This window comes from Conger conger, chromosome 15 (genome assembly GCF_963514075.1).
Source record: "Conger conger chromosome 15, fConCon1.1, whole genome shotgun sequence".
NCBI classification, from domain to species: Eukaryota; Metazoa; Chordata; class Actinopteri; order Anguilliformes; family Congridae; genus Conger; species Conger conger.
In genome coordinates, this window is record NC_083774.1 from 34,239,556 (window position 1) to 34,247,055 (window position 7,500).

The window sequence follows — 7,500 nt, forward strand, 5'->3', positions numbered from 1 at the left end:
TAGTAACAGGAGACGCAGAACAATCTGCTGCCAACATGAATTGCCACGAAAACACACTGGACGTAATCGGCAGGATTCGAACCTGAGCGGGGAGACCCCAATGGATTTCTAGTCCATCGCCTTAACCACTCGGCCACGATTACCTGGCTGCCTGCTCACGGCGGCTGTGCTAGAAAAGTTCATCTTCACAAGCACGTGCAGAAACACAACTGAATGCATCTGCTGATGGAAAAGAGCCCCATGGACTGTCAGAAGTGGGATTCGAACCCACGCCTCCAGAAGAGACTGCGACCTGAACGCAGCGCCTTAGACCGCTCGGCCATCCTGACAGGATAGAGGCAGTTTTTTCGGAAGTTTCTTCAGAAGAACCCTGACATTGGCTGCTAATATCAATTACAATGAAAACATTTGATTCATCACCAGAAGGACTTGAACTCAGAGGCTCCCATAGATTTCTACTCAGTGCCTTAAAGAGGCATTGCAGTGTAAATTGTTATTTCATTTGTAGAAGCGTAGCTGTCCTCCCACTGAAAATGAGCTCTCAGCCATCTCTCTGCCTTTTGCGAGTGCAGAGCTGTAACCCCAAACTACTGTGGTGTGCCAAATTGTAAGGGTTTACCCAAACGACGGTTTGAATAAGTGCCAATCTTGACATTTAATATACTGAAATTTCATACCTTGCCATTTTTTACAGAATCCAATTTCCTGTCCCTGTACCCCCATAGAGACTGGCTGAGATTCTCAAGTACTTATCAAATGTATTTAGTAATAGGACATTACTTCAGTTGGATCAATTTGTGCAGTTAACCTACTGTTGAGGACACCAAAATGCACTTTAAATGCCATTGACATATTTATTAGTGGCAGGAGAAATATTCCAATTGTTACTGGCAGAAATATGTCGACAGTAGCCTTCAGGTAGCTATAAAATGCATGTATGCGAGATATAGCAGACTGGTAGCAATTTGATGCAGGAACATGGCAATGCTTTTGTCATATGTTGTGATAGATCATGGCATATTGAAGGAGTAGCAAAATGTACCTAGAAAGCTGATGTTACCAAAATTGAGCTTGTGTGCTTAACAGAGAGTATCTTTCGGCTCCCAACTTGAATTGCAAGGAAAACACACGGGCCGTAATGGGCAGGATTCAAAACTTTCCGTTGAGACCCCAATGAATTTCTAGGGTTAGGTTAGTGAGAAGTACTTTCTTTCCCAAGTTAGGGTTCGGGTTCGCATCACAGAGGCTCATTTCGATGAAGCCTCGCAGAGACTGGGTGAGATTCTCAAGTACTTATCAAATGTAGTTAGTAACAGGAGACGCAGAACAATCTGCTGCCAACATGAATTGCCACGAAAACACACTGGACGTAATCGGCAGGATTCGAACCTGCGCGGGGAGACCCCAATGGATTTCTAGTCCATCGCCTTAACCACTCGGCCACGATTACCTGGCTGCCTGCTCACGGCGGCTGTGCTTGAAAAGTTCATCCTCACAAGCACGTGCAGAAACACAACTGAATGCATCTGCTGATGGAAAAGAGCCCCATGGAATGTCAGAAGTGGGATTCGAACCCACGCCTCCAGAAGAGACTGCGACCTGAACGCAGCGCCTTAGACCGCTCGGCCATCCTGACAGGATGGCCGTAGTTTTTTCGGAAGTTTCTTCAGAAGAACCCTGACATTGGCTGCTAATATCAATTACAATGAAAACATTTGACTCATCACCAGAAGGACTTGAACTCAGAGGCTCCCATAGATTTCTACTCAGTGCCTTAAAGAGGCATTGCAGTGTAAATTGTTATTTCATTTGTAGAAGCGTAGCTGTCCTCCCACTGAAAATGAGCTCTCAGCCATCTCTCTGCCTTTTGCGAGTGTAGAGATGTAACCCCAAACTACTGTGGTGTGCCAAATTGTAAGGGTTTACCCAAACTACGGTTTTAATAAGTGCCAATCTTGACATTTAACATACTGAAATTTCATACCTTGCCATTTTTTACAGAATCCAATTTCCTGTCCCTGTACCCCCATAGAGACTGGCTGAGATTCTCAAGTACTTATCAAATGTATTTAGTAATAGGACATTACTTCAGTTGGATCAATTTGTGCAGTTAACCTACTGTTGAGGACACCAAAATGCACTTTAAATGCCATTGACATATTTATTAGTGGCAGGAAAAATATTCCAATTGTTACTGGCAGAAATATGTCGACAGTAGCCTTCAGGTAGCTATAAAATGCATGTATGCGAGATGTAGCAGACTGGTTGCAATTTGATGCAGGAACATAGCAATGCTTTTGTCATATGTTGTGATAGATCATGGCATATTGAAGGAGTAGCAAAATGTACCTAGAAAGCTGATGTTACCAAACTTGAGCTTGTGTGCTTAACAGAGAGTATCTTTCGGCTCCCAACTTGAATTGCAAGGAAAACACACGGGCCGTAATGGGCAGGATTCAAAACTTTCCGTTGAGACCCCAATGAATTTCTAGGGTTAGGTTAGTGAGAAGTACTTTCTTTCCCAAGTTAGGGTTCGGGTTCGCATCACAGAGGCTCATTTCGATGAAGCCTCGCAGAGACTGGGTGAGATTCTCAAGTACTTATCAAATGTAGTTAGTAACAGGAGACGCAGAACAATCTGCTGCCAACATGAATTGCCACGAAAACACACTGGACGTAATCGGCAGGATTCGAACCTGAGCGGGGAGACCCCAATGGATTTCTAGTCCATCGCCTTAACCACTCGGCCACGATTACCTGGCTGCCTGCTCACGGCGGCTGTGCTAGAAAAGTTCATCTTCACAAGCACGTGCAGAAACACAACTGAATGCATCTGCTGATGGAAAAGAGCCCCATGGACTGTCAGAAGTGGGATTCGAACCCACGCCTCCAGAAGAGACTGCGACCTGAACGCAGCGCCTTAGACCGCTCGGCCATCCTGACAGGATAGAGGCAGTTTTTTCGGAAGTTTCTTCAGAAGAACCCTGACATTGGCTGCTAATATCAATTACAATGAAAACATTTGATTCATCACCAGAAGGACTTGAACTCAGAGGCTCCCATAGATTTCTACTCAGTGCCTTAAAGAGGCATTGCAGTGTAAATTGTTATTTCATTTGTAGAAGCGTAGCTGTCCTCCCACTGAAAATGAGCTCTCAGCCATCTCTCTGCCTTTTGCGAGTGCAGAGCTGTAACCCCAAACTACTGTGGTGTGCCAAATTGTAAGGGTTTACCCAAACGACGGTTTGAATAAGTGCCAATCTTGACATTTAATATACTGAAATTTCATACCTTGCCATTTTTTACAGAATCCAATTTCCTGTCCCTGTACCCCCATAGAGACTGGCTGAGATTCTCAAGTACTTATCAAATGTATTTAGTAATAGGACATTACTTCAGTTGGATCAATTTGTGCAGTTAACCTACTGTTGAGGACACCAAAATGCACTTTAAATGCCATTGACATATTTATTAGTGGCAGGAGAAATATTCCAATTGTTACTGGCAGAAATATGTCGACAGTAGCCTTCAGGTAGCTATAAAATGCATGTATGCGAGATATAGCAGACTGGTAGCAATTTGATGCAGGAACATGGCAATGCTTTTGTCATATGTTGTGATAGATCATGGCATATTGAAGGAGTAGCAAAATGTACCTAGAAAGCTGATGTTACCAAAATTGAGCTTGTGTGCTTAACAGAGAGTATCTTTCGGCTCCCAACTTGAATTGCAAGGAAAACACACGGGCCGTAATGGGCAGGATTCAAAACTTTCCGTTGAGACCCCAATGAATTTCTAGGGTTAGGTTAGTGAGAAGTACTTTCTTTCCCAAGTTAGGGTTCGGGTTCGCATCACAGAGGCTCATTTCGATGAAGCCTCGCAGAGACTGGGTGAGATTCTCAAGTACTTATCAAATGTAGTTAGTAACAGGAGACGCAGAACAATCTGCTGCCAACATGAATTGCCACGAAAACACACTGGACGTAATCGGCAGGATTCGAACCTGCGCGGGGAGACCCCAATGGATTTCTAGTCCATCGCCTTAACCACTCGGCCACGATTACCTGGCTGCCTGCTCACGGCGGCTGTGCTTGAAAAGTTCATCTTCACAAGCACGTGCAGAAACACAACTGAATGCATCTGCTGATGGAAAAGAGCCCCATGGACTGTCAGAAGTGGGATTCGAACCCACGCCTCCAGAAGAGACTGCGACCTGAACGCAGCGCCTTAGACCGCTCGGCCATCCTGACAGGATAGAGGCAGTTTTTTCGGAAGTTTCTTCAGAAGAACCCTGACATTGGCTGCTAATATCAATTACAATGAAAACATTTGACTCATCACCAGAAGGACTTGAACTCAGAGGCTCCCATAGATTTCTACTCAGTGCCTTAAAGAGGCATTGCAGTGTAAATTGTTATTTCATTTGTAGAAGCGTAGCTGTCCTCCCACTGAAAATGAGCTCTCAGCCATCTCTCTGCCTTTTGCGAGTGCAGAGCTGTAACCCCAAACTACTGTGGTGTGCCAAATTGTAAGGGTTTACCCAAACGACGGTTTGAATAAGTGCCAATCTTGACATTTAATATACTGAAATTTCATACCTTGCCATTTTTTACAGAATCCAATTTCCTGTCCCTGTACCCCCATAGAGACTGGCTGAGATTCTCAAGTACTTATCAAATGTATTTAGTAATAGGACATTACTTCAGTTGGATCAATTTGTGCAGTTAACCTACTGTTGAGGACACCAAAATGCACTTTAAATGCCATTGACATATTTATTAGTGGCAGGAGAAATATTCCAATTGTTACTGGCAGAAATATGTCGACAGTAGCCTTCAGGTAGCTATAAAATGCATGTATGCGAGATATAGCAGACTGGTAGCAATTTGATGCAGGAACATGGCAATGCTTTTGTCATATGTTGTGATAGATCATGGCATATTGAAGGAGTAGCAAAATGTACCTAGAAAGCTGATGTTACCAAAATTGAGCTTGTGTGCTTAACAGAGAGTATCTTTCGGCTCCCAACTTGAATTGCAAGGAAAACACACGGGCCGTAATGGGCAGGATTCAAAACTTTCCGTTGAGACCCCAATGAATTTCTAGGGTTAGGTTAGTGAGAAGTACTTTCTTTCCCAAGTTAGGGTTCGGGTTCGCATCACAGAGGCTCATTTCGATGAAGCCTCGCAGAGACTGGGTGAGATTCTCAAGTACTTATCAAATGTAGTTAGTAACAGGAGACGCAGAACAATCTGCTGCCAACATGAATTGCCACGAAAACACACTGGACGTAATCGGCAGGATTCGAACCTGCGCGGGGAGACCCCAATGGATTTCTAGTCCATCGCCTTAACCACTCGGCCACGATTACCTGGCTGCCTGCTCACGGCGGCTGTGCTTGAAAAGTTCATCTTCACAAGCACGTGCAGAAACACAACTGAATGCATCTGCTGATGGAAAAGAGCCCCATGGACTGTCAGAAGTGGGATTCGAACCCACGCCTCCAGAAGAGACTGCGACCTGAACGCAGCGCCTTAGACCGCTCGGCCATCCTGACAGGATAGAGGCAGTTTTTTCGGAAGTTTCTTCAGAAGAACCCTGACATTGGCTGCTAATATCAATTACAATGAAAACATTTGACTCATCACCAGACGGACTTGAACTCAGAGGCTCCCATAGATTTCTACTCAGTGCCTTAAAGAGGCATTGCAGTGTAAATTGTTATTTCATTTGTAGAAGCGTAGCTGTCCTCCCACTGAAAATGAGCTCTCAGCCATCTCTCTGCCTTTTGCGAGTGCAGAGCTGTAACCCCAAACTACTGTGGTGTGCCAAATTGTAAGGGTTTACCCAAACGACGGTTTGAATAAGTGCCAATCTTGACATTTAATATACTGAAATTTCATACCTTGCCATTTTTTACAGAATCCAATTTCCTGTCCCTGTACCCCCATAGAGACTGGCTGAGATTCTCAAGTACTTATCAAATGTATTTAGTAATAGGACATTACTTCAGTTGGATCAATTTGTGCAGTTAACCTACTGTTGAGGACACCAAAATGCACTTTAAATGCCATTGACATATTTATTAGTGGCAGGAGAAATATTCCAATTGTTACTGGCAGAAATATGTCGACAGTAGCCTTCAGGTAGCTATAAAATGCATGTATGCGAGATATAGCAGACTGGTAGCAATTTGATGCAGGAACATGGCAATGCTTTTGTCATATGTTGTGATAGATCATGGCATATTGAAGGAGTAGCAAAATGTACCTAGAAAGCTGATGTTACCAAAATTGAGCTTGTGTGCTTAACAGAGAGTATCTTTCGGCTCCCAACTTGAATTGCAAGGAAAACACACGGGCCGTAATGGGCAGGATTCAAAACTTTCCGTTGAGACCCCAATGAATTTCTAGGGTTAGGTTAGTGAGAAGTACTTTCTTTCCCAAGTTAGGGTTCGGGTTCGCATCACAGAGGCTCATTTCGATGAAGCCTCGCAGAGACTGGGTGAGATTCTCAAGTACTTATCAAATGTAGTTAGTAACAGGAGACGCAGAACAATCTGCTGCCAACATGAATTGCCACGAAAACACACTGGACGTAATCGGCAGGATTCGAACCTGCGCGGGGAGACCCCAATGGATTTCTAGTCCATCGCCTTAACCACTCGGCCACGATTACCTGGCTGCCTGCTCACGGCGGCTGTGCTTGAAAAGTTCATCCTCACAAGCACGTGCAGAAACACAACTGAATGCATCTGCTGATGGAAAAGAGCCCCATGGAATGTCAGAAGTGGGATTCGAACCCACGCCTCCAGAAGAGACTGCGACCTGAACGCAGCGCCTTAGACCGCTCGGCCATCCTGACAGGATAGAGGCAGTTTTTTCGGAAGTTTCTTCAGAAGAACCCTGACATTGGCTGCTAATATCAATTACAATGAAAACATTTGACTCATCACCAGAAGGACTTGAACTCAGAGGCTCCCATAGATTTCTACTCAGTGCCTTAAAGAGGCATTGCAGTGTAAATTGTTATTTCATTTGTAGAAGCGTAGCTGTCCTCCCACTGAAAATGAGCTCTCAGCCATCTCTCTGCCTTTTGCGAGTGTAGAGATGTAACCCCAAACTACTGTGGTGTGCCAAATTGTAAGGGTTTACCCAAACTACGGTTTTAATAAGTGCCAATCTTGACATTTAACATACTGAAATTTCATACCTTGCCATTTTTTACAGAATCCAATTTCCTGTCCCTGTACCCCCATAGAGACTGGCTGAGATTCTCAAGTACTTATCAAATGTATTTAGTAATAGGACATTACTTCAGTTGGATCAATTTGTGCAGTTAACCTACTGTTGAGGACACCAAAATGCACTTTAAATGCCATTGACATATTTATTAGTGGCAGGAAAAATATTCCAATTGTTACTGGCAGAAATATGTCGACAGTAGCCTTCAGGTAGCTATAAAATGCATGTATGCGAGATGTAGCAGACTGGTTGCAAT

General features: G+C 44.0%; 10 non-coding genes across 10 annotated transcripts; all 10 read right to left on the bottom strand.

Annotated features, from left to right (window-relative positions):
• Positions 1-246: 246 nt before the first annotated feature.
• trnal-cag (transfer RNA leucine (anticodon CAG)) lies at positions 247-329 on the bottom strand. Its single transcript has one exon. It is a non-coding gene; the product is annotated as a tRNA-Leu (tRNA).
• A 1,039-nt stretch (positions 330-1,368) lies between these two features.
• trnas-aga (transfer RNA serine (anticodon AGA)) lies at positions 1,369-1,450 on the bottom strand. The gene has a single exon. It is a non-coding gene; the product is annotated as a tRNA-Ser (tRNA).
• A 103-nt stretch (positions 1,451-1,553) lies between these two features.
• trnal-cag (transfer RNA leucine (anticodon CAG)) lies at positions 1,554-1,636 on the bottom strand. Its single transcript has one exon. It is a non-coding gene; the product is annotated as a tRNA-Leu (tRNA).
• A 1,224-nt stretch (positions 1,637-2,860) lies between these two features.
• Positions 2,861-2,943, bottom strand: trnal-cag (transfer RNA leucine (anticodon CAG)). The gene has a single exon. It is a non-coding gene; the product is annotated as a tRNA-Leu (tRNA).
• Positions 2,944-3,982: 1,039 nt separating this feature from the next.
• On the bottom strand, positions 3,983-4,064 carry trnas-aga (transfer RNA serine (anticodon AGA)). Its single transcript has one exon. It is a non-coding gene; the product is annotated as a tRNA-Ser (tRNA).
• A 103-nt stretch (positions 4,065-4,167) lies between these two features.
• trnal-cag (transfer RNA leucine (anticodon CAG)) lies at positions 4,168-4,250 on the bottom strand. Its single transcript has one exon. It is a non-coding gene; the product is annotated as a tRNA-Leu (tRNA).
• A 1,039-nt stretch (positions 4,251-5,289) lies between these two features.
• trnas-aga (transfer RNA serine (anticodon AGA)) lies at positions 5,290-5,371 on the bottom strand. Its single transcript has one exon. It is a non-coding gene; the product is annotated as a tRNA-Ser (tRNA).
• Positions 5,372-5,474: 103 nt separating this feature from the next.
• Positions 5,475-5,557, bottom strand: trnal-cag (transfer RNA leucine (anticodon CAG)). The gene has a single exon. It is a non-coding gene; the product is annotated as a tRNA-Leu (tRNA).
• Positions 5,558-6,596: 1,039 nt separating this feature from the next.
• trnas-aga (transfer RNA serine (anticodon AGA)) lies at positions 6,597-6,678 on the bottom strand. Its single transcript has one exon. It is a non-coding gene; the product is annotated as a tRNA-Ser (tRNA).
• Positions 6,679-6,781: 103 nt separating this feature from the next.
• trnal-cag (transfer RNA leucine (anticodon CAG)) lies at positions 6,782-6,864 on the bottom strand. Its single transcript has one exon. It is a non-coding gene; the product is annotated as a tRNA-Leu (tRNA).
• Between the last annotated feature and the right edge of the window lie 636 nt (positions 6,865-7,500).